Here is a 25,978-nt window from a genome sequence, read left to right as displayed (position 1 = left end):
AAAGGTGTAGAAAATAATATAATTTCAGAACAGGAAGCCAAATTCATCTCAAATACAGAACTAAAACTACCAGTCTTCTATTATTTGCCAAAGGTACACACGAGTCTAATTAATCTGCCTGGACGTCCAATCATTTCAGGCATCGGGACTTTAACGTCCAATCTATCACAATATGTAGACAAATTACTTCAACCTGTGGTCAAAAATACGAAATCCTATATAAAAGATACTACACAAACCATAAAAATCATTGAAGGCCTGAATTTCGAACCTGATTCAATTTTAGGCACTCTAGATGTACAATCATTGTACACAATAATTGATCACGAACAGGGGATACATTTTTAGTAGTGATGTCCCAATACCATTTTTTTAAGACTGAGTACGAGTACCGATACTTTTATTTAAGTACTCACCGATACCAATTACCGATACTAATTTTAACAATAAAATACACACACATGTATTTTCTGACCACTGACCAACCAAAAGGCCCAAAAACAGAACTATAACATTCCAAGGAGACATTACACTGTATGGGGCGGCCACAAGGAGACATTACACTGTATGGGGCAGCCACAAGGAGACATTTCACTGTATGGGGGCAGCCACAAGGAGACATTACACTGTATGGGGCAGCCACAAGGAGACATTTCACTGTATGGGGGCAGCCACAAGGAGACATTACACTGTATGGGGCAGCCACAAGGAGACATTACACTGTATGGGGGCAGCCACAAGGAGACATTACACTGTATGGGGTCAGCCACAAGGAGACATTACACTGTATGGGGTCAGCCACAAGGAGACATTACACTGTATGGGGTCAGCCACAAGGAGACATTACACTGTATGGGGGCAGCCACAAGGAGACATTATACTGTATGGGGGCAGCCACAAGGAGACGTTATACTGTATGGGGGCAGCCACAAGGAGACATTATACTGTATGGGGTCAGCTACAAGGAGACGTTATACTGTATGGGGGCAGCCACAAGGAGACATTATACTGTATGGGGGCAGCCACAAGGAGACATTACACTGTATGGGGGCAGCCACAAGGAGACATTACACTGTATGGGGTCAGCCACAAGGAGACATTATACTGTATGGGGGCAGCCACAAGGAGACATTATACTGTATGGGGGCAGCCACAAGGAGACATTATACTGTATGGGGGCAGCCACAAGGAGACATTATACTGTATGGGGGCAGCCACAAGGAGACGTTATACTGTATGGGGGCAGCCACAAGGAGACGTTATACTGTATGGGGTCAGCCACAAGGAGACGTTATACTGTATGGGGGGCAGCCACAAGGAGACGTTATACTGTATGGGGGCAGCCACAAGGAGACATTATACTGTATGGGGTCAGCCACAAGGAGACATTATACTGTATGGGGTCAGCCACAAGGAGACATTATACTGTATGGGGGCAGCCACAAGGAGATGTTATACTGTATGGGGGCAGCCACAAGGAGACATTATACTGTATGGGGGCAGCCACAAGGAGATGTTATACTGTATGGGGGCAGCCACAAGGAGACGTTATACTGTATGGGGGCCACAAGGAGACGTACTGTATGGAGTCAGGACAACAATTTTTGAAGCCCCTCCCTCCTCAATATAATAGTCTTGTGGCCATCATACAGTAATGTATATTTCTTCTTGCCCTAATGCCTGCTTTTAGAGATCAATGTGCAGCTTGCAGGCAGGAAGGGAAGGATCATAGAAGACAGACACTACACCTTTACTTATTTCTGTCTGTGACCACTTGGGCTGGTTATAATCTTCTAACTAAGCTTTATACACTTACTAGGGTCGGTTCCTATAACTTTAAAAACTACTGGCAGGCGAACTCTGTTTGAGGAGGCCGGAGGGTGTCTGGACTCTGGAGAAGCATTTCCCGTAGAGATGGGAAGTTCGGATCTTTTTCATGAATCGGTTCATTCGAATCAGTTCATTCAAAAGAACCGATTCATGAATCGGATCTTCGGTTCACTTGCTGAGTCGGCTCTCAAGTAAACCGAAGGTCAAGAGGGACTCGCTCCTGGCAAACACAGCTCTGCTGCAGTGAAGCAGACTGTGATGTAATTACAATGTATAGTTATTGCAGGGACTCAGAGAATCGTCTGAGAGTTTATTAGTTAAAAGAATCGAATGAGTCAGAGACTGTCACCGAGTCCCTGCCAGGCTTCCTGCTCTGCTACACTGCTACATGCACCCTGTACACACACAGCTCCGCTACATGCTATACTAATGCCCCCCCTCCTCCCCCGGACGGACTTGTCGGGAGACAGGAAGCCGCAGAGCAGGAAGCCTGGCAGGGACTCGGTGACAGTCTCTGACTCATTCGATTCTTTTAACTAATAAACTCTCAGACGATTCTCTGAGTCCCCCTGTGCTGTGAGTCAGTGCTGGTTGCCTCTGATTGGTTGGAGGGCGGGGAGGGGCGGGGCTAGCTTCCACTGTAGGCTCCTATTACACTGCCTGCTGCTGCCTCTGAAGCTGTATTTGTTGTGTGAGATGCAGGGGCCGCGGACGGACACAGACACATTTAGAAGCGGCGCACAGGTATCGGCAGTGGTATCGGGGACATTTGCACGAGTACATGTACTCGTGCAAATGTCCGGTATCGGTCCCGATACTGGTATCGGGACATCCCTAATTTTTAGACTCACAAATCAAGGTAGACAACAATAAATTGATCTGTTGTACCTATCAAAAACCAACAGCTAGAAATAGCTATATCCTTTATTCAAGTTGCCACATACCTAGGTGGCTCCTCAACATACCCACAGGTCAATTCCGACGCTTAAAAAGAAATTGTACAACCGATGAAAGATTTGAATATAAGGCCAAATTATTGAAAGAACAATTCATTGCAAAAGAGTATCCTGCAACTAGAAGCCTCCTTAACGAAAGTAAGGAATTTAAATACACTCTTTTTTAATACAAAAAAACTGTAATATGAAAGAGTATAGAGAAAGAAAACACTCCACGTATTAGAATACCTTTTAATGCCCAACACAAAAAAGTGGAACAGATTATCAACAAACATTGGCACCACATTTTGAAAGACAAACTGATAGGTACATCTCTCACTGCCAATCCTTGCATAATATACACTAAGGCTCCAAATCTAGGACTGAAGATTGCACCTTCTATTAAATTGGGACTTAAAAAAAAAAAAGAACATTCAATAAAAGGCTGGCTAGGTTTGAAAGGGTTTTACAGATGCAATACATGTAGTAATTGTAAGGTGACTCTTTTGTCCATGCAAAAAACAATATATCGGAAGAACTTAAAGGACATTCAAAAAAAGAATATCAAAACACATTAACATTAGGAATGGATAGGAAAAGCATTCACTGTCGAAACACTTTAAAACACACCATAATCAAGATCCAAAGGGTATATTCTTTGCAGCTATTGAAAAGGTGGAGGAACATTGGAGGGGAGGAAATCACATCATGAGAATGTCCCGTGCAGAATCTAGATACATCTTTGATTTTAATACCCTCTTACCTAAAGGCCTTAATGCTGAACTTGAGCTATTTGGCTTCCTGTAGAATCAGGGTGGGTGCGCCCCGGCCGACGGAGGATCGGTGTTATACTGTTTTATCAGTTACCCCAATCTTCCCTTGGCGGAAGGCCCCCACCCCTTGTCTCCTATTGTCCTCTACCATCTTCCAGTGTCTTAGCAATATATGCAGTCTTTTAGTGACATATATATGTAGTATACATACCTGAAGAAAAGATACAACAGAATATAATAACACTTGTTATGTTTAATATATATATATTTTATATTTTTTATTTCTCTTATATAGGTTTCTGGCCTAATACAAACTCCTGGCCGAAAATATATAAATTTTCTACTTTGTGTGTATAAGGCTGATCTTGTAGCATACCTACGCAAAAAAAACGAATGTATAAGAAAAAAAACGCAGTCATACCGCAACAAAAAAGCAATATGTGCAATATATGCACTTAGCTTTATGGATAAAAAGGACCAATGAAATAGGGATTGCAATCATTTAGACCGATAAGCTTTAATATGAATAGCCCAAATAAGCGAGAAAAGAAAAAAGGAAGGATCTTTACTCTCACCAAAAGGACAGCATAAAAGGGGTGAGATGGGTAAAATGCAGGCAACCACTGATGAAGGAGTCAGTTTCAGACTCCGAAATGCGTCTGGTGAACTATCAATGTACCCGCATGTGGAAGGAATATGGTTTAAATTACCTTGTCTGAAGCGTTTTACCTGCTGGCACTTGCTTTCACCGGTCCATATCCACGCAGCGCGCCAACTAGCACACGAGCACCCTACCATCACGTGAGACGCCAACAGCGAGGTTCGGACAGAGGACCGGTCTTACCCAGCAGGCTGCCAGAACGACGGGACAGGTAATCGCGGTCAGGATACAAATGCCACGTGGGACGCCACTGTAGGCATATATCAGTACCTGACTGCCAACTTAACCCTTAAATGAACTGGGTATATATAAATTTTGCACTTGGATGAATTGGCCCCATGATTAACGGTCTGTGGAATAACGCAGCGCAATTCATTCTATGAGACACACACATACTATAGTGTGAACTGCACTTTTATCGGAACATAAGTTAAAAGGAGATTAGCCGATCCATTACATCCCTATACTGGATATGTAGGAACTACCAGAAGTGATTTGCTCCACCACACTATGGTATTAAGTGTTGCCAAACTAAGGCTACTTTCACACTTGCGGCAGTGTGATCCGGCAAGCAGTTCCGTCGCCGGAACTGCCTGCTGGATCCGGCAATCTACATGCAAACGGTTAGCATTTGTAGACTGATCCGGATGCGGATCCGTCTTACAAATGCATTGCAAGAACGGATCCATCTCTCTGGATGTCATCCGGAGAAACAGATCAGTTATATATATTTTTTCACATTTTTACTGGTCTGCGCATTTTTAATGCTGGATCCGGCACTAATACATTTCAATGTAAATTAATGCCAGATCCGGCATTCCGGAAACTGATCCGGAATTTTGGACGGAGATCATATTGCAGCATGCTGCGATATTTCCTCCGTCCAAAACGTCGTTCAGTGACTGAACTGAAGACATCCTGATGCATCCTGAACGGATTTCTCTCCATTCAGAATGCATGGGGATGAAACTGATCAGTTATTTTCAGGTATTAAAGGGGTTGTCCGGGATCAAATATATATATTTTTTTTAAAGTGTACTCACTATTAACAGTTGATTAAAGTTCCCCTATATGTGTTGAGGTATTTTTGCCACTTCTACATAGCTCCGATGGTCCCCCACGCATTGTTTACATATATGTTTATCTTTGCCCAACTTCCTGCCGCACTGCACTGTGGGTTCCAGCGCAGCGCGGCATCACATGGTTACAGCTAACTATCATCTCCGCTGTAACTCCGCCCCCTCATTAATATTCCGCCTCCATTCATTAGAAAGTGCCATGCCTGGTGACGTCACCGGACCGGAGGGGCGTGGCTTAGCGCAATGTCTTCCAGCCTAGTCACCACCCCTCCCTGCGATCTGCATAATTACTGAGGCTGATGGTGACGTCACCGGGCTGGAGGGGCGTGGCTTAGCGCAATGTCTTCCAGCCTAGTTACTGCCCCTCCCTGCGATCCGAATAATTACAGAGGCTGTTGGTGACGTCACCGGGCTCCCTGGGAAGCGGAAGAAGAGGCTTTGCTCTGCAGCAAGGGACCCGGTACGTCACTGACTATGAGAAAATAGGCACTTCCGGCTTAGAATTTGCAATATGAAAATGGGGCATCAGACATGTGTGGCAAAGGTAGGATAGGCATGTGTGTAATATTTGTTTTACTGTTGTACAATTAGAACAATGTCCCCAATCCCGGACAACCCCTTTAAGCCCCTATGACGGAACTCAGTGCCGGAAAAGAAAAACGCTAGTGTGAAAGTACCCCAATAGGAGCAACTTAAACTACATTGTTGCAACATAGTTTTACAAATACTATTTGTAATTGCGACTGCAATTAGGTGGAAGTATTCTCCTATCAACAGAGGTTGGATCCTTTATATGCGTTTTTGTATACTTCACATCAAAAATGTTATATGATCATTTTTATCCTATGTGGCTATTTACAGATCATGTATGTTATTTATCTATAGAATGGTTTTTATCTTCTTTTAATATTTTTTTTGCGCACTTTACAGGTTTCAGTTTTTTTTTGTTTGTTTTTTTAAATTATTAAATATTTTATTTTCTTCAATGGTGATTACAAAAACTTTTCAACAGAGCCGGAAACAAAAAGATACCAAAAAAGGCTTATACACAGATAAAAAAAACATATTACTATAGTTTCAACATCATTACAAACAATACCATTAAATCCATCTCTATAGACTCAAACCTAATACCTTTGAGCCCATCCATTCCCCCCCTTCCCTTCGTTGCTGTCGCTGGTAGCCCGAACCTCATACCCCCCCCCGTACCCGTCCTGATGGTCCGCCCGTCAAACCGACATAGTCAGTCCATCTCGCCTCTACAAAACAGAAAAGAGTCGCATGCTCAACCTTCTCCGCCTCTCAACCTCCTCATAGATCCTTATTTGGGACATAATCCATCTCCACTCTTCAAATACCTGAGAAATGGGGGATCCCCATCTCTTAACTATCAAAGCCTTAGCGATCAGGCAGCCCTTCAGCCAGCTCAATTGATGTGTAGAAGAGTTAGGATTTTCTGGTATAAAGACATCCAGAATTACGGAGATCATATCCGGTGCACATGATTGGGGAAAATCCCCCTGCAATGCTGTAAATACCTGCTCCCAAAAGCGCTTTATCACACTACATTCCCATAAAAGATGTGTATCCAACCATGGGGCTACCGCACTTTTGACAGAAAAATTCATGACCTCTGTTATTCGCAAACTTAGCCTGCATTTGCGGTGTATTGTATAACCTGTGTAAGATCTTAAACTGAATCAATCTATAGCTAGATGCAGATACTACCCTTTTAATGTTTTTAAAGATCTGTGGCCAGGGGAGGGGGGAGGTTTTCAGTTCCTGCTCCCATTTTTGTATACTTTTAAAAGGGAACACGGTGGGCAGTGATTCTCGCATTTTCGAATAAATCTGTGCCATTTTAATATTTTTCCCTAAGTGAAGGAAGTAATAATCAAAGAATGAATGTTGTTGACTGATCATGTATGTTTTATTGAGTGTGGCTTCGTGTGCATGTTTTAAACGTGCGTACATAAATTGGTCCAAAAAAGTGTTTGTGAAATTAAAGTCCCCTAAAACTTTAAAGCGATCTGCAACAAACAAATGTGCCACTCTAGTAATACCCCTACAACTCCAATAAGTGTAATCAGTTATTTTCAAAAATTCCAGTAAATTACGAATGTCCCACAATGGGGTGAAATGAAAAGCATGCGACACCTGCAAAATCATTTTCAATGTATCCCAGACCCTCTGTAGAGTTCTAGGGATTAAACATCTAGTGTCCAAAGCACCAAATTGTGCCGTTTCTAAATACATAAAAATATTCTCAATTGACCTACCTGTTACCCTAGTTAAATACTGCCCTAGTGCATTCTCTCCAGAATGACAACATCTTTGTACCTGCGCAGAAAAAAAGGAAGTGACAGTCCCCCTTCTGACTCAGCCAGCCATAGATACCTCTGCTTTATTCGGACCCTCTTCCTCCCCCAAATTAGATCATTTATTAAAGCTTCCAATCTATAAAAAAAAGCATCCTCTATCCAGATGGGGGAGGCGCAGATCGGATATAAGACCAGAGGTAGTATAATCATTTTTACTAGTGCCAGTCGATCAGATTGCGATATTAGCAATTTTTGCCAGGCTCTAATTTTCCCGTTTACTTTGTCCATTACCGGGGAAAGATTTAATTCATGGAATCTACCTATAGGGACACCTAACTTTATCCCCAGAGAGTCATCCAACGATAGTATCCGGATCCGGGAGCCACCGTCGGGGACATTTCGATTTAGCGGGAGGAGTGAGGACTTAGCCCAATTGATTGAATAACCAGACAATTGACTAAACTCCTCTATCACCTGCATAACATAGGGGACAGCATTCCAGCCCTGATCCAAAAAAAGTATATCATCGGCATAGAGCCTGATTTTGTCACTCTCTCCCGCTACCCCGAATCTGACCATCCAAGCGAACCCTACACGCCAGCGGCTCCAGAAATAACGCAAATAATAAGGGGGAGAGAGGACATCCCTGTCTCGTGCCACGTTGAAGCTCAATCATAGAGGAATTAACCCCATCAATATTAACTCGGGCAATTGGTTGAGTGTATAACAATTGAGTCATTGCAATAAAAGCATTCCCCAATCGAAAATGTGCCATGGTCCGCCAGAGGAAGGACCACTCCACCCTGTCGAACGCCTTAGCAGCGTCCAAAGACAGGATGGAGTGGTACTGCCCCCCCCCCCCCACCCCCCACCGACAGGTTCAAATACACCCCATATAGATTCGCCTGAGTCTGTCTCCCAGGTATAAATCCTGTTTGGTTAGAATGAACCAGGGCTGCAATTACCCGTTTACGGTTTGCTAAAGATTTTGCGAAGATCTTATAGTCTGTATTAAGGAGTGATATGGGCCTATAAAACCCAACCTCACTACCATCCTTATCTTTTTTAAGATTAAAGTAATAATTGCCTCCCTAAAGGATGGGGGGAGAGAGCCATAACTACATGATTCATTTAAAACCTGCAACAGAATAGCGAGTAGTACTTTAGCGTGGTATCTATAAAGTTCAAATGGCAAGCCACCCGCCCCAGGGGAAGAATTATATTTAACAGATTGAAGGGAATCCTCCAAATCTGCCTGTTGTATAGGGTGATCCAGCATTCCGGTTTCCTGAGGCGAGAGAAAAGGCATTTCTAATTGGTCCAAATAGTCATCGATTTCAGAAGGACTACATATCATTTCAGATCTATATATAGTGGAATAGTACTTGACAAATTCCTGTCTGATCTGATCTGGATCGTTAACTATCTGGCCCCGAGTATTCCTAATATGCCTAATTTTTGTCCCACCCCTTTGATTGGCGACCAATGCAGCTAACAGTTTCCCTGTTTTTCCCTCCTCACTAAAGCGTCTCTGTCCTTGAAAAAAAAGTTTATGTTGGGCCTTATTTACCATAAGAGTCCTATACTGTAGATTAGCGGCTTTCAATTGTATGCGAAGAGAGTCCGTACCGTATTTCATCAGCTCGCCCTGCAACCTCCTAACTGTCTCCTTCATTGCATTTTCCCGCTTATGAAACTCCGCCCGTTGTCTTTTTATTTTACCGCAATAAAAGCCCCTAATGTAGGCCTTCAAAGCGTCCCATACAAAATGGATATGGGTTGAGCCCTCGTTACGATGCCAAAATTCAAGAATCTCTTCATTGATAAGATCTCGCTCACCGATAACCTCCAACCAATATGGGTTCAGTCTAAAGGCTCTATTAGGACCCGTAATTGACCCCACTCCCCTGAGCAGAAGCAGAACAGGTTACGGTTTGACTTTTTCTTTCATATCTTGCTATTATATTTTATACATTAAAGGTTCTCTTCAGCCGACACTACCTCTCCGAGTGTTTCCGGTAATAGAGTGCCTGTCTATACACCTATTAAGATTTCATTTTTTTCTGATAGGGTGGGTCAGTTAGACACTGAGCACCTTTTACATGAGAGCAGACAGGTGAGCCACCTCCATTTTGCACCATCATTTTAATTTAGGTTTACATTTTAAAGTCTATAAAAGGGTTTAAAAGAATTTTCTGCAGTTTAAAAAAATGATCACATCGTACACATAAAATAAGATTTTTGCCAATTCAAATCATGGGGGGATTCTTGTTCGTAACATTGAACACAAAAAAGTGTAGTCAGCTTTTTCTATGTAGATTAATTATGCAAATGCAGTCCATGCCACAGCACATTTGATGCAGATGTCAGACAGCACATCACCTGATCTAAAAATACATGAAAATGTGAATTCATAAGGAGAAAAATGGCTAAGAAAAATAAGAAATCACTCCTTCCACCAATGACCTAAAGGGAACCTGTCACCAGGAAAATGCAGTGTAATATGCGGGCAGCAGGTTATAGAGCAGGAGGAGCTGAGCAGATTGATATATAGTTATGGGAAAATATTTTGTATAACTTTTATTCATTTAAATTCCTGCTCATTCTGGGCTTTGCAGTCCAGGGTGCGGTCCTATCACTGATTATATAGAGATAGCTGTCACACAGTCAGAGAGCAGGCTGCAGCTCAGACACTGTGACAGGTTCTCTTTAAAAGGGGTTTCCAACACAGACTTCTCTGTATGTCCCAATCTGTCATCATAGCACTTCCAGTCCCCGCATGTAAACTTCCTACATGGACAGGGTCATGTGTGCTGCGACTGGCCCCAGTAGTCACATGTCGCCAAGCAGCATGTGACCCAACAGTGACATGCTGATTGGGGGACACATCACCACTGAAGTCAGTCATTGGCTGCAGCAGCCTATGTGACCCCGACTCTGCTGTAATTTTAGTCTAGTAATCATGACTAATAATCAGATATCAAGAACAAATATGCATGCTAATCTTAAGAAATCTGGTACATTGCCTCAAAAATAAAAATAAAAGGTCATTGGTGGGTCAAACTAAGGGGTTTGGGGTCCACAAAGTTGATAAAAAAAAATAGAACATAGTACATATAGTAACATAGTACATAAGGCCGAAAAAAGACATTTGTCCATCCAGTTCGGCCTGTCATCCTACAAGTTGATCCAGAGGAAGGCAAAAAAACCCTGTGAGGTAGAAGCCAATTTTCCTCACTTTAGGGGAATAAAAAATTCCTTCCCGACTCCAATCAGGCAATCAGAATAACTCCCTGGATCAACGACCCCTCTCTAGTAGCTATAGCCTGTAATATTATTACACTCCAGAAATACATCCAGGCCCCTCTTGAATTCCTTTATTGTACTCACCATCACCACCTCCTCAGGCAGAGAGTTCCATAGTCTCACTGCTCTTACCGTAAAGAACCCTTTTCTATGTTTGTGTACAAACCTTCTTTCCTCCAAACGCAGAGGATGTCCCCTCGTCACAGTCACAGTCCTGGGGATAAATAGATGATGGGATAGATCTCTGTACTGCCCCCTGATATATTTATACATAGTAATTAGATCTCCCCTCAGTCGTCTTTTTTCTAACGTGAATAACCCTAATTTTGATAATCTTTCAGGGTACTGTAGTTGCCCCATTCCAGTTATTACTTTAGTTGCCCTCCTCTGGACCCTCTCCAGCTCTGCTATGTCTGCCTTGTTTACAGGAGCCCAGAACTGTACACAGTACTCCATGTGTGGTCTGACCAGTGATTTGTAAAGTAGTAGGAATATGTTCTCATCACGGGCATCTATGCCCCTTTTGATGCAACCCATTATCTTATTGGCCTTGGCAGCCGCTGCCTGACACTGTTTTTTGCAGCTTAGTTTGCTGTTTATTAAAATTCCTAGATCCTTTTCCATGTCAGTGTTACCGAGTGTTTTACCATTTAGTATGTACGGGTGACTTGCATTATTCCTTCCCATGTGCATAACTTTACATTTCTCAGTGTTAAACCTCATCTGCCACTTATCTGCCCAAGCCTCCAATCTATCCAGATCCCTCTGTAGTAGTATACTGTCCTCTTCAGTGTTAATTACTTTACACAGTTTAGTGTCATCTGCGAAAATTGATATTTTACTATGCAAGCCTTCTACAAGATCATTAATAAATATATTGAAGAGAATAGGGCCCAATACTGACCCCTGAGGTACTCCACTAGTGACAGTGACCCAATCTGAGTATGTACCGTTAATAACCACCCTCTGTTTTCTATCATTGAGCCAGTTACTTACCCACTTACAGACGTTTTCTCCGAGTCCGAGCATTCTCATTTTATATACTAACCTTTTATGAGGTACAGTGTCAAATGCTTTGGAGAAGTCCAGATACACGACATCCATTGATTCGCCGCTGTCAAGTCTAGTACTTACCTCCTCATAGAAACTGATTAAATTAGTTTGACATGACCGATCCCTCACGAAGCCATGCTGATATGGCGTTATTTGCTTATTTCCCATAAGATGCTCTAACATAGCATCTCTCAGAAAACCTTCAAACAGTTTACCCACAACAGATGTTAAACTTACCGGCCTATAGTTTCCAGGCTCTGTTTTTGGACCCTTTTTGAATATTGGCACCACATTTGCCATGCGCCAATCCTGTGGGACATTCCCTGTCAGTACAGAGTCCGCAAATATCAGAAATAAGGGTCTGGCTATGACATTACTTAATTCCCTTAGGATACGGGGGTGTATGCCATCCGGTCCTGGCGATTTGTCTATTTTGATTTTTTTAAGTCGCTGTTGTACTTCTTCCTGGGTCAGACAGGACACTTTTAATGGCGAATTTATTTCAGCATTCAGCATTTCATCTGACAGTTTATTTTCCTCAGTGAATACACTGGAGAAAAAAATATTTAACAGCTTTGCTTTCTCCTCGTCGCTCTCTGCGACTCCCCCCTCATTACTCTTTAAAGGGCCGACACCTTCAGATTTATACTTTTTAACATTTATATAATTGAAGAACATTTTAGGGTTAGTTTTACTCTGTTTGGCAATTAATCTCTCGGTCTCTAGTTTGGCCGCTTTTATTTGTTTTTTACATGTTCTGTTTTTTTCCTTATAGTTTTTCAGTGCTTCCGTGCTACCCTCCTGTTTTAGGGTTTTATATGCTTTCTTTTTGTCATTTATTGCTTTCTTTACAGTTCTGTTTATCCACATTGGTTTCTTTTTGATCCTTAACCTTTTATTCCCATACGGTATGTACCTCTCACAATGAGATTTTAGGATGTTTTTAAAGATATCCCATTTTTTGGCTGTATTTTTATTTTTGAGGACTTTGTCCCAGTTAGTTAGGCCTATGGCCTCTCTTAGTTGGCTAAATTTAGCTTTTTTGAAGTTTGGTATTTTTGTTTCTCCCTGTAGAAACGCTCTTTTGAATGATAATTGGAAGGTTATTACTTTATGGTCACTATTTCCCAGGTGTCCCCCAACCTGCACGTCTGTTGTTCTGTCAGGTCTATTGGTTAATATTAAGTCCAGTATGGCCGTCCCTCTAGTCGGGTCCTGAACCAGTTGGGAGAGATAATGGTCTTTGGTTATTGCCAAGAATCTGTTTCCTTTATGAGATATACAAGTTTCAGTTTCCCAGTCTATATCTGGGTAGTTGAAGTCCCCCATAATAACCACCTCATTATGATTTGCCGCCTTGTCTATCTCGTTTAGTAGTAGATTTTCTGTGGACTCTGGTATATTAGGTGGTTTATAGTAGACTCCTATTAGTAATTTATTGTTGTTTTTAGCTCCATGTATCTCTACCCATAGTGACTCCACATGTTCATGTCCCTCACTTATATCTTCACGGAGTGTGGGCTTTAGACAAGATTTTACATAAAGGCAGACCCCTCCACCTCTCCGGTTTTGACGATCCTTTCTGAACAGACTGTAACCTTGTACATTAACTGCCCAGTCATAGCTATCATCCAGCCATGTCTCAGTTATTCCCACTATGTCATAGTCCTCCTCACACATCACTAATTCCAGTTCACCAGTTTTATTAGTCAGACTTCTGGCATTAGTATACATACATATGAGAGGTTTATGTATATTTTATACCCTACACCTTTCCTTCTGAACTGTTCTTGTCCCTCCTTCCATTTCTCCCCCAGTCCCACTACCTTGCCCCCGGTCTCTATCTGCACTATCTTCCCCTTCTATAGTGTAATTACCCTCCCCCCCAGTCCCTAGTTTAAACACTCCTCCAACCTTCTAGCCATCTTCTTCCCCAACACAGCTGCTCCTTCCCCATTGAGGTGCAGCCCGTCCCTACGATAGAGGCTGTAGCCGACAGCGAAGTCGGCCCAGTTCTCCAGGAACCCAAACCCCTCCATCCTACACCAGTTCTTGAGCCACTTGTTAATTTCCCTAATCTCCCGCTGCCTTTCTTGTGTGGCCCGTGGTACCGGTAGTATTTCGGAAAATACTACCTTTGAGGTCCTTGCCCTAAGCTTTTGCCCTAAATCCCTGAAATCATTTTTAAGGACTCTCCACCTACCCCTAACTTTGTCATTGGTTCCGATATGGACCATGACCGCTGGATCTTCTCCAGCCCCTCCCAGTAATCTGTCAACCCGATCCGCGATATGTCGAACTCTAGCGCCAGGAAGACAGCACACTGTTCGGCGATCACGGTCTTTGTGACAGATTTCCCTATCTGTTCCCCTAATAATTGAGTCTCCCACTACCAGCACCTGTCTGGCCTGCCCTGCTCTCCTGGTCCCCTGCTTACCGGAGCTGACATTCCCCTGACTGGCAGAGGAAGTGTCCGGCTGCGGCAGTGCCGTCCCTGGACTGACATCCCCCTCATCTGCCAAACGTGCAAACTTGTTGGGGTGTGTCAGATCAGGGCTAGCCTCCCTGGCACTCTTCCCTCTACCCCGCTTTCTAAATGTTACCCAGCTAGCTACCTCACTTTCCTCAGCCTCCTCTCTGTCACCCTCTCCATCATCTACCCCAAAGAGTGCTTGCTCGGTGAGAAGCAAACTTTTTTGCAAATTGTCAATGCCTCTCAGTGTTGCAACTTGCCCATTTAGAGACTCGATTAGCGATTCCAAACGGGTAATTTGCTCACATCTTGAACAAAGAAATTCACCCTGGAACGGCTGTTCCAGGACTGCATACATCATGCAAGATGTGCACTGGACTGCGTTGTCAATTGTGCAACACATACTAAATGGGGATTACACCACAAAAGAAAAAAATACAATACAATGTAGTAATAATATACAGGCTAATTGCAGTCCCCCTCCGAAGTCCCTGAATCTAAAGTCACACACTTACACAACCACACTTAATCAACCACGCGTCGCGGTCAAACTCGCGTTATATATCTGCTTATATTAATATAAATGCAGCTCACTGCACCAGCCTGGTTTGCTTCCCCTCTGGAATCAAAAAGGCTGTGCTGTTCTTACTGCTGAGTTTTTAAAGTCTCCTAATTAGACAGCCACACCCTAATTAAACAGTCACACCCTAATTGCTCACCTGTGCAACCCCTGGAGAAAGAAAAAAAAAAAGTGTTATCACAGCACAAAATACAGTCAAACACAGCCACTTATCAATGTCCACAAATAATTTTAGCTCTCAGATACTCCCTCACTTAATCTTAAGTCACACACTTACACAACCACACTTAATCAACCACGCGTCGCGGTCAAACTCGCGTTATATATCTGCTTATATTAATATAAATGCAGCTCACTGCACCAGCCTGGTTTGCTTCCCCTCTGGAATCAAAAACATGTTATATTTTTTTACGGTGCGGACAGATCACGGACCCATTCAAGTTCAATGGGTCTCGATCCATCCCAGACGCCGCACAGACATTGTCTGTGCATTGGGGACCGCAAATTGCTATCCCCAATGCACGGAACAGCCACACAACTGCCGTGTGTATGAGGCCTTATACCTGATGTTTGTGTAGCGTCCACACCTGTGTAGCGTCCATACTGATGGAAATCACTGACCAAAACACTGATGTGTGAATGAAGCTTTATTGCTGCAAGGGTTTTTCTACTACATATCATATATTAAAGTATAGGTCATCAATATCTGATCTGCGGGGGTCTGACACCCGACTGATCAGCTATTTGAAGAGGAGGCAGAGCGCTACTTCCTCTTTGTTAGGCCTCTTTCACACGGGCGAGTTTTCCACGCGTGTGCAATGCGTGAGGTGAACGCATTGCACCCGCACTGAATCCGGACCCCATTCATTTCTATGGGGCTGTGCACATGAGCAGTGATTTTCACGCATCACTTGTGCGTTGCGTGAAAATCACAGCATGCTCTATATTGTGCGTTTTTCACGCAACGCAGGACCGAAAGAAGTGAATGGGGCTGTGTGAAAATCGCAATAATCCGCAAGCAAGTGCGGATGCGGTGCGATTTTCACGCATGGTTGCTGTGGATGGGGACCATATCTTTATTATTTTCCCTTATAACATGGTTATAAGGGAAAATAATAGCATTCTTAATACAGAATGCTAAGTAAATTAGGGATGGAGGGGTTATACATATTTTTATTTTTAAATAAAAATATTTTACTCACCTCATCCACTTGTTTGCGCAGCCCGGCTTCTCTTCTTTCTTCTTCTTCTTTGAGTACCTGGGAGAAAAGGACCTTTGGTGACGTCACTGCGCTCATCACATGGCCCATTCACCATGGTGATGGATCATGTGATGGACCACGTGATGAGCGCAGTGACGTTACTAAAGGTCCTTTTCTCCCAGGTCCTCAAAGAAGAAGAACAGAAGAGAAGCCAGGCTGCGAACAAGTGGATGAGGAGAGTTTAATTTTTAGTTATTTTTTAATAATAAAATTTACACAACATCGATCCCAAACCCGAACTACTGTGAAGAAGTCTATGTTCGGGTCTGGGTACCAAACATGCAGATTTTTCTCACGCGCGTGCAAAACGCATTAAACCGCTTTGCACTCGCACCCGCATCCTATCCGGCCCTCAAACGCGACGCCCGTGTGAAAGAGGACTTACACTGCCACTTATTCAAGAACTTGTAGATACACTACGCTACTGCTGCAAGGGAGACGACACAAAGCGTAATGAAGAGGAAGCGGAGCTCGCATGGTGCACCGCCTGCTCTTCAAACAGCTGATTGGCGGGGAAGCTGGGTGTCGGACCCCCGCAGATCAGATATTGAGGACCTATCCTGATCTACCAAATACAAAAAGAAGATGTACAGCGGCACTCATGTCTTCAACATTTAATCACCAAATCACAGCGACGTTTAGACCAGTGCCACACTGGTCGAAACGTCTCTGTGATTTGGTGATTAAATGTTGGAAGGCTGAAGGCATGAGAGTGCCGCGGTACATCTTTTTTGTATTTGCTGTGACGGGGTGCTACGGACTGGCACCCGACACCGCGGGCACCACCACTGAAGGATCCAATTGTTGTGCTGCTACATTTCCCTTTTTTGGTTTGTTCACTATCCTGATATACCGCCAGAACAACCCCTTTAACCACCACAATCATGACTATTATCTAGAAAGCTGTAAATGTTAATCAAAATCCACAGTTTATAATCTATGTACATGTAAGGCTACTTTCACACTCGCGCTTTGGGTGGATCAGTCATGGATCTGCAAAAACGGAACAGATACAATAATACAACCGTCTGCATCCGTCATGAACGGATCCATTTGTATTATCTGTAACATAGCCAAGACGGATCCGTCATGAACTCCATTGAAAGTCAATGGGAAAACTGATCCGTCCCCATTGACCTACATTGTGTGCAAGCGCGGATCCGTTTCGCTCAGTTTCGTCAAGTGGACAGCAAAACACTGCAAGCAGCGTTTTGGTGTCCGCCTCCAGAGCGGAATGGAGACTGATCGGAGGCAAACTGATGCATTCTGAGCGGATCCTTCTCCATTCAGAATGCATTAGGGCAAAACTGATCCGTTTTGGACCGCTTGTGAGAGCCCTGAACGGATCTCAGAAACGGAAAGCCAAAACACGAGTGTGAAAGTGGCCTAATAAAAAAATTATAACATGCAGTAAAAATACCTCGGCAGGCAGCCGCCTGTGTGTCGCAGGATGCAGATTATAGTCAGAAAAATTCCGGTCCTTAGCTTGTCCTCTCATATTGATGGGTATAAAATGTCTCGTTCCTATCAAGTCATTTTCCCTAAGGGTCCATTGTTGGGCATTTTCATCTCTGCCTTGTGGGCAATGTCAGTTCTAGGTTCACTGACTCAACCACTCAAGCCATCCCTGCTTAAGGAAACTAGTGCCCCCCCACAGCAAGCAAATAGATTGCATCGGTCATTTTTATTGGTCAAGAACAACAATAAACAAGGAAAGCTGCAGGCGGGAGGCAAATCAGTCATTCTGTCACTGTCGACTTGCCTCCAGTTGTCACTAAAGAGGACCTGTCACCTGACAGGTCTATTTTAATAACTACTTGCATTTCACATAAAAGAATAGTTCTACAACATACTTTGAAATAACTATGTTGTGCAAAACCTCTATTATTCCTCCCCTGGATTTTATGAGTGAATTACTGTACCAACTAGACAAAAATGTCAAAGCAATAGGTCCAACTGGGCATTACCAGTTGGGAGTGCACCACTTCAGTTTGTCAATGGCAGCACCGATTAAATGGCATCAGACTGGACCTATTGCTTAGCCCATTATTTGTCCATTCATAAACTTCTAGTAGGAATAATAGAGGAATGGCGAAACATATAATTATAGTAAAGGATGCTCCAGAATTCTTACTACATGGGGAATGCAACTTATGCAAGTGGTTACTAAAACAGACAAATTAGGAGAGATTATCGGTCCTTTTTAAATACTGCACAAAGTGCTCTCTTTCAATGGTTCTCCTGTTGTTGGAGACATCACATTTATAAAGGACATGAATGTGTATATTCACATAGACTTTCAGAGTTCCATTCATGTGCATGAGGCTTGCAAAAAAAATAAAAAATGAAATTCAGATGTACGGAAAAGATTTTCAGTTGCAGAGATTTCAGCAATAAGTCTTTGGTGTGTAAATTTAGTGACTTTTCTCCTGTCTGCAGAAGGTAATTTTGCTAAAATTGGGGTTTGCAGAACATTCCTTCAAATGAGTTTTCTGTTGATCAGTGTAAAGAAGACATTCAGACTGTAAGCTCTTACCTCTCTGCTTATTTGTTCTGATTACGTGTCAATTTACTTCTTTGTTACTTCCCCAATGGTAAAGCGCTCCAGAATTTGCTGGTGTTATATATAGATTACTATTATTAAATTCACAGTGGTTCAATATTGTACAGAATAAAACTATTTTGCTTGTACAAGAAATATTAGAAACAGAGAAGGAACTTTGACGTGCCTAAAGGGAAGTATGTAACATTACACTGCACAGCTAAAAACAGAGGCAGGAGGAAGCTCCCAAATGAACATGGCATACCCCTCAGCTTCATCTATTTCCTGACTAGCGGAGACTCTCCTACTAATCCCTGTCAGATGAAGTTTCCGGATACGAAGGAATAGTCTAATGCTGGCACATCTAGGTCACATCAAAGGTCCTTGCAGTTGGTACACTAGTATTTTATTTGACCTTTCCTAAATAGACTTATACTACATTGGCTGCAACATCTCAGTAAAGTAGATTAGATGTTAAATTGTACTTGAGATAACAGACTGTGAAGAGCTCACTTCAAAGTATAGTCCTCAGTATGCAGTAATGTCTCCAGTAGGCAATGGAAAAACAAACCTATATATATCTAATATATAAAGCTAAGTGTATGTGTGTGTGTGTGTCCGCTAAAGGAATCCGCACCGTCGCATTTACAATCACAAAATTTGGCACACAGGTACATCAGGTGTCCGGGAAGGTTTTAGATCGGGTCTCAGCTCTCTAGCACATACCGTTCCTGAGATATGCCCAAAAAATGCATTAGCCAATAGAAGCCTGGTCACATGACCCTTATCAGCAAATAGAAGCTCACAGGCCGTTAGTCTCCACATACACAGTTTTACACCAGGTCTCCATAACAACCGAGCCATTTTTCTTCACTGCTGTAGGTCAGCTTTAAAAGGGGCAGGGCGATATGGATAACACTGTTAAGGGAGCGGATGTCACGGAACCATGAACCAGACGTACAACAAGAGATAAGTGAAAATAGAAGGCTTTATTGAAAATAAAGCTGTAAAGCAAAAGTCCAAACGGATGGTGAAACCGAGCAGAGTCTTTGCGAAGCCAGAGGTCAGGAACCAGAAGGGTAGTCAGACGAAGCCAGGATCAGGAACCAGCAGGGTAGTCAGACGAAGCCAGGATCAGGAACCAGCAGGGTAGTCAGACGAAGCCAGGATCAGGAACCAGCAGGGTAGTCAGACGAAGCCAGGATCAGGAACCAGAAGCAGCAGCAGTCTTAGAAGCATGTGAACACAAGAGGACCAAGCAAGGAACTGAAGCCACAGACCTCCTATATATATGAGCTAGGCATCCAGCTCCTCCCAGGGGAAGGAGGAGCCGCAGGGTGGAAGGCTACAAGAAACCCAGGACCCAAGATGGCCGCCAGCACATGTCAAACGAAGGAGAGCAGCAAGCAGGTAAGACCATGACAGTACCTCCCCCTCAAGGGCCCCTCCTCCGCGGAGCACAAAACGGTTTCTGAGGGAAGCGTGCGTGGAAGGCTCGGAGCAAGGCAGGAGCATGGACATCTGCGGAGGGAACCCAGGAACGCTCCTCTGGACCATAACCACGCCAATGGACCAAAAACTGCAACCGACCGCGGACCAGGCGTGAGTCCAGGATATTGCTCACCTCATATTCCTCACGATTGCCCACTTGGACCGGACGAGGCCGAGGAACCGAGGAAGTGAAACGATTACACACCAGTGGCTTCAACAGGGAGACATGAAACACGTTGGAGATCCGCATGCCAGGAGGAAGCGCAAGGGCATAGGCTACCGGGTTTACCCTGCGAAGCACTCGGAAGGGACCAACAAAGCGAGGCGCCAGCTTGGGAGTGGGCACTCGAAGGTTGAGGTTGCGGGTGGACAACCATACACGGTCTCCGACCTGGTAGGAAGGAGCAGGCGCTCGTCTGCGATCAGCCTGGAATCTCTGGCGCTGCGCAGAGACCTCAAGGGACTTCTGGATCTGTACCCAAGAAGCACGTAGGACGGAAAGGTGATCCTCCACAGCCGGAATATCCTGGGGAGAGAATACCTCCGGTAACACGGCAGGTTGGAACCCATAATTGGCCATGAAGGGAGACGTCCCAGAGGAAGAGTTCACCGCCGTGTTCCTGGCAAACTCAGCCCAAGGCAGGAGGTCAACCCAATTGTCTTGGTGATCGGAGACATAGCAACGAAGGAATTGCTCCAAGGCCTGATTGGATCGTTCTGCGGCCCCATTGGACTGAGGGTGGTAGGCCGAGGAGAAGGAGAGATGAATCCCCAACTGGGAGCAAAAGGCGCGCCAGAACCTGGACACAAACTGACTCCCCCGATCCGACACAATCTCCTTAGGCAAACCGTGCAACTGGAAGACCTCCCTGGCAAAAATCGTGGCCAACTCTTGTGCAGAGGGTAACTTCTTGAGAGGAACACAGTGGCACATTTTGGAAAACCGATCCACAATCATGAGAATGACCGTATGGCCTCGGGATGCAGGGAGGTCCACAATGAAATCCATCCCCAGGTGTGACCATGGGCGCTCCCCGGTGGCTATGGGTTGCAGAAGGCCCAACGGAAGGTGCCGAGGGGACTTACTCTGGGCACAAACGGAGCATGCCGCTACATATGCGGCGATGTCGGAACGTAGGGAAGGCCACCAGAACAGACGTGAAACAGCCCAGGACAGCTGATTCTTTCCAGGATGCCCCGCGGTCTTGGAGTTATGGTAGGTTCGCAACAACCGAGTGCGCAACTCCTCAGGCACAAAACATCTGCCGTTGGGTCTCCCAGAGGGAGCACCAGATTGAGCCGCCAAAATCTGCTCACCCAGGGGAGAGGTCAGGCTGGTGCGAATGGCGGCCAGGATCTGATTCGGAGGTATGACCGAAGTCGGAATCGACTCCTCCCTGGACAGCTCGGAGTACTGCCGTGATAAGGCATCCGCCCTGATGTTCTTGGAACCGGGTAGGTAGGAGACCACGTAATTAAAACGTGACAAGAACAGAGCCCATCTGGCCTGACGTGGTGTCAATCTCTTGGCCTCAGAAAGGTAGGTCAGATTCTTGTAGTCCGTCAGGATGAGAACCGGAACCACCGAACCCTCGAGCAAGTGCCTCCATTCTTTAAGGGCCTGCACGATGGCCAATAACTCCCTGTCACCAATCTGATAGTTGCACTCCGCGGAAGACAGTTTCCGGGAGTAAAACCCACAAGGAAGCAGAGGACCCTCTGGTGTTCTACGCTGAGACAGAAGGGCGCCTACTCCCGTCTCAGACGCGTCCACCTCGAGGACAAAGGGCAACCCAGGGTTGGGATGCGACAGAATCGGAGCCGACACAAAGGCGGACTTTAGGGCCTCAAAAGCTCGGATGGCCTCGAGCGGCCAGACCTGGGAATTACTGCCCTTCCTGGTCAGATCCGTGAGAGGCTTGGCCAGCATGGAAAAGTCCCTGATGAACTTCCGATAATAATTGGCGAAGCCCAAAAAGCGCTGCAGGGAACGAAGACCACTGGGCTGGGGCCACTGTAAGACAGCCGAAACCTTCTCAGGATCCATGGAGAACCCCTCAGCGGAAATGATGTAACCTAAGAAGGTTACCTGGGATCGGTGAAATTCGCATTTCTCAAGCTTACCGAACAGCTTGTTCTCTCGTAACCATTGCAACACTCGTCTGACATCCAGAATGTGGGCCTCCATGGATTCAGAATATACCAAGATGTCATCCAAATAGACTACCACACACTGCTGCAACAGGTCACGGAAAACATCGTTGATGAATTCCTGAAAGACTGCGGGCGCATTGCACAACCCAAAGGGCATAACCAAGGATTCGTAATGACCGGTCCTGGTGTTAAACGCGGTCTTCCACTCATCACCCGCCTTGATCCTTACCAGGTTATATGCCGCCCTCAGGTCGAGTTTGGTAAAGACCGTGGCCCCTTTAAGGCGATCGAACAGCTCGGAAATCAAGGGTATCGGGTAAGCGTTCTTGATCGTGATGCGATTGAGACCCCTGTAATCGATGCAAGGCCTCAACTCACCGCCCTTCTTTTTCACAAAGAAAAATCCAGCCCCTGCCGGGGACGAAGATTTGCGAATGTGTCCGCGTGAAAGCGCCTCCCTCACGTACTCCTCCATGGCCTCATTCTCCGCTACCGACAGTGGATAGACTTTGCCACGAGGAGGAACGGCACCAGATTGTAACTCTATGGCACAATCGTATGGGCGGTGCGGAGGTAGGGCAACCGCGCGCACCTTATCGAATACATCCCGGTACTCCTCGTATTCAGGAGGCAACAGAGAGTCCGAGGAAGTACACAGCAACTTGACAGACCCATGGATGCAACTAGCCCCACACTGCGGTGACCACGAGAGGATCTCGACCGATCTCCAATCGAAAGTCGGATTATGCTTCTGGAGCCAGGGGTACCCCAAGACCACCGAGTAGTGTGGAGACGAAATAACCTGGAGGCAGACCGACTCTCTGTGAACGGCACCAATGGCTATCCCCACTGGAAGGGTCTCATGAGTCACGTGTGGCGGCAGAAGGGGTCTGCCGTCTATCGCCTCAAGAGCCAGTGGGGAACCTCGAGCCTGCAGAGGAATGGAATTGGCGGCAGCGAACACACTATCAATGAACAAACCACCAGCACCAGAGTCCACCAACGCCTGGGTCGTCACCGAGCCCCCGACCCAGGAGAGGACAACAGTGATCAGTGGTTTGTCAACACGGGAAACCGGGGACGAGGAGACTCCACCCAAGATCTGCCCCCGACAGGATCTCAGGGTACGAGCGTTTCCCGGACGTTTCGGACATGCCAACCGAAAATGCCCACCGAGACCACAGTACATGCATCGGCCCTCGCGTCTCCGGAGTGCCCTCTCCCCCTCGGACAGGCGAGCAAACCCCAGCTGCATGGGTTCACCCCCAGACAAGTCATCCCCAGGAGGCGTGGGAGGAGAGGGAGGCACGGGTGGGACAGCAAACGTAGGCACCAATCTGTTAGAAGACCTCCGCAGGTTCTCCTTAAAGGAAGGTCTCTCCCTGAGTCTGGTGTCAATCAAAATCAGGAAAGAAATAAGAGACTCGAGCTCAACTGGTAGGTCCTTAGCTGCAACCTCATCCTTCAAGGCATCCGAGAGACCATGAGAGAAAGCAGCGACCAGAGCCTCATTATTCCAGCCCACCTCTGCTGCCAGGGTACGAAACTCAATGGCGTATTCAGCTACGGATCGTGAACCCTGTCTGATGGACATAAGGAGCTTCGCAGCAGAGGCAGCACGAGCCGGCACATCGAATACCTTCCGAAGAGAAGCAACAAAACCGGAAAACTCGGCAACCACCGGATTGTTGTTCTCCCATAAAGGGCTGGCCCAGGCCAATGCCTTGTCCGAGAGCAGCGAGATCAAGAAGCCCACCTTTGATCTCTCAGTAGGAAAGGCATGTGGCAGCAACTCGAAATAAATGCCCACCTGGTTAAGGAAACCTCGGCACTGAGTTGGCTCTCCCCCAAAGCGCTGTGGAAGAGGGGCAGAACCGGTCATACCCCGAAACACCGCAGGCGCAACAACAGGTGTCGGGGTAGACTCTGGCGCAACAACCGGAGCGGCAGTAGGAGCGAGCCCAGGAGCGACAACCGACCCATCGGCAACGGGAGCGAAATGAGCCGTGCGTTCAAGCAGGGTTTGCAACGCCACAGCGAACCGACCCAACAGGTGATCCTGCTGATCAAGTCTGGCAACCAGCGTGGGTAGCGAGGATGGCCCTGTACCGTCAGAATTCATGGCTTGGTCCTAATGTCACGGAACCATGAACCAGACGTACAACAAGAGATAAGTGAAAATAAAAGGCTTTATTGAAAATAAAGCTGTAAAGCAAAAGTCCAAACGGATGGTGAAACCGAGCAGAGTCTTTGCGAAGCCAGAGGTCAGGAACCAGAAGGGTAGTCAGACGAAGCCAGGATCAGGAACCAGCAGGGTAGTCAGACGAAGCCAGGATCAGGAACCAGCAGGGTAGTCAGACGAAGCCAGGATCAGGAACCAGCAGGGTAGTCAGACGAAGCCAGGATCAGGAACCAGAAGCAGCAGCAGTCTTAGAAGCATGTGAACACAAGAGGACCAAGCAAGGAACTGAAGCCACAGACCTCCTATATATATGAGCTAGGCATCCAGCTCCTCCCAGGGGAAGGAGGAGCCGCAGGGTGGAAGGCTACAAGAAACCCAGGACCCAAGATGGCCGCCAGCACATGTCAAACGAAGGAGAGCAGCAAGCAGGTAAGACCATGACAGCGGAGTGGAGCTCACAGTTCAGGGGCAGGTAGGGTGGCCATTAAGGCCACCCTCAAAAGACGTACTTGAAAAGTCTCGCTAAGCCACGCCCCCAACCCAGCTAGGCCACTAATAAAGGGGGCAGGATGCTGTGGAGGTCACTGGCTAAGTGGCGGGCACAAAGTTATTTGAAAATATGTTGTAGAACTATTCTTTTATGTGAAATGAAAGTAGGTATTAAAATAGACCTGTCAGGTGACAGGTCCTCTTTAGTGACAACTGGAGGCAAGTCGACAGTGACAGAATGACTGATTTGCCTCCTGCCTGCAGGTTTCCTTGTTTATTGAGGTTCTAGACCAATAAAAATGACAGATGCAATCTATTTGCTTGCTGTGGGGGGGCACTAGTTTCCTTAAGCAGGGATGGCTTGAGTGGAGGTCTCTGTCAAAGGGGCAGGGAATGGTGGTGGTCACAGTTAGGGGGACGGTCCGCTATGGAGGTCAGTGTTAAGGGGCAGGGTGCTGTAGAGGTCACTGTTAAAGGGGCGGGATATTGTGAAAATCCCTGTTAAGGAGACGGGGTACTGTGGAGGTCTCTAATAAAGGGGCAGGCCAATGTGGAGGTCACTGTTAAGGGAGAAGGGGACTGTGGAGGCCACTATTAAAAAAGGGGCAGCAGGATACTGTGAGGTCACTGTTAAGGCAGCGGGATACTGTGGCAGTCACTGTTAAAGAGGCAGTCACTGTGGAGGTCTCTGTTAAGAGGGCCAGGAATAGTAGAGGTCATTGTTAAGGGGGCAGGCCCCTGTGGAGGTCACTGTCAAGGGGGTGGGGTGCTGTGGAACTCACTGTTAAAGAGTTAGGGTGCTGTGAAGGTCAAAGTTAAGGGGGTGGGCTGCTGTGGAGGTCCCATT

General features: G+C 45.7%; 1 protein-coding gene across 6 annotated transcripts in view; it reads right to left on the bottom strand.

Annotated features, from left to right (window-relative positions):
- KLF12 (Kruppel like factor 12) overlaps positions 1-25,978 on the bottom strand; it is a 249,267-nt gene that overhangs the window by 164,109 nt on the left and 59,180 nt on the right. The window lies entirely within an intron of this gene.

Source organism: Bufo bufo, chromosome 3, assembly GCF_905171765.1.
Source record: "Bufo bufo chromosome 3, aBufBuf1.1, whole genome shotgun sequence".
NCBI classification, from domain to species: Eukaryota; Metazoa; Chordata; class Amphibia; order Anura; family Bufonidae; genus Bufo; species Bufo bufo.
Note: the sequence above shows the minus strand (reverse complement) of the source record. Positions and strands in the feature narration are given on the sequence as shown.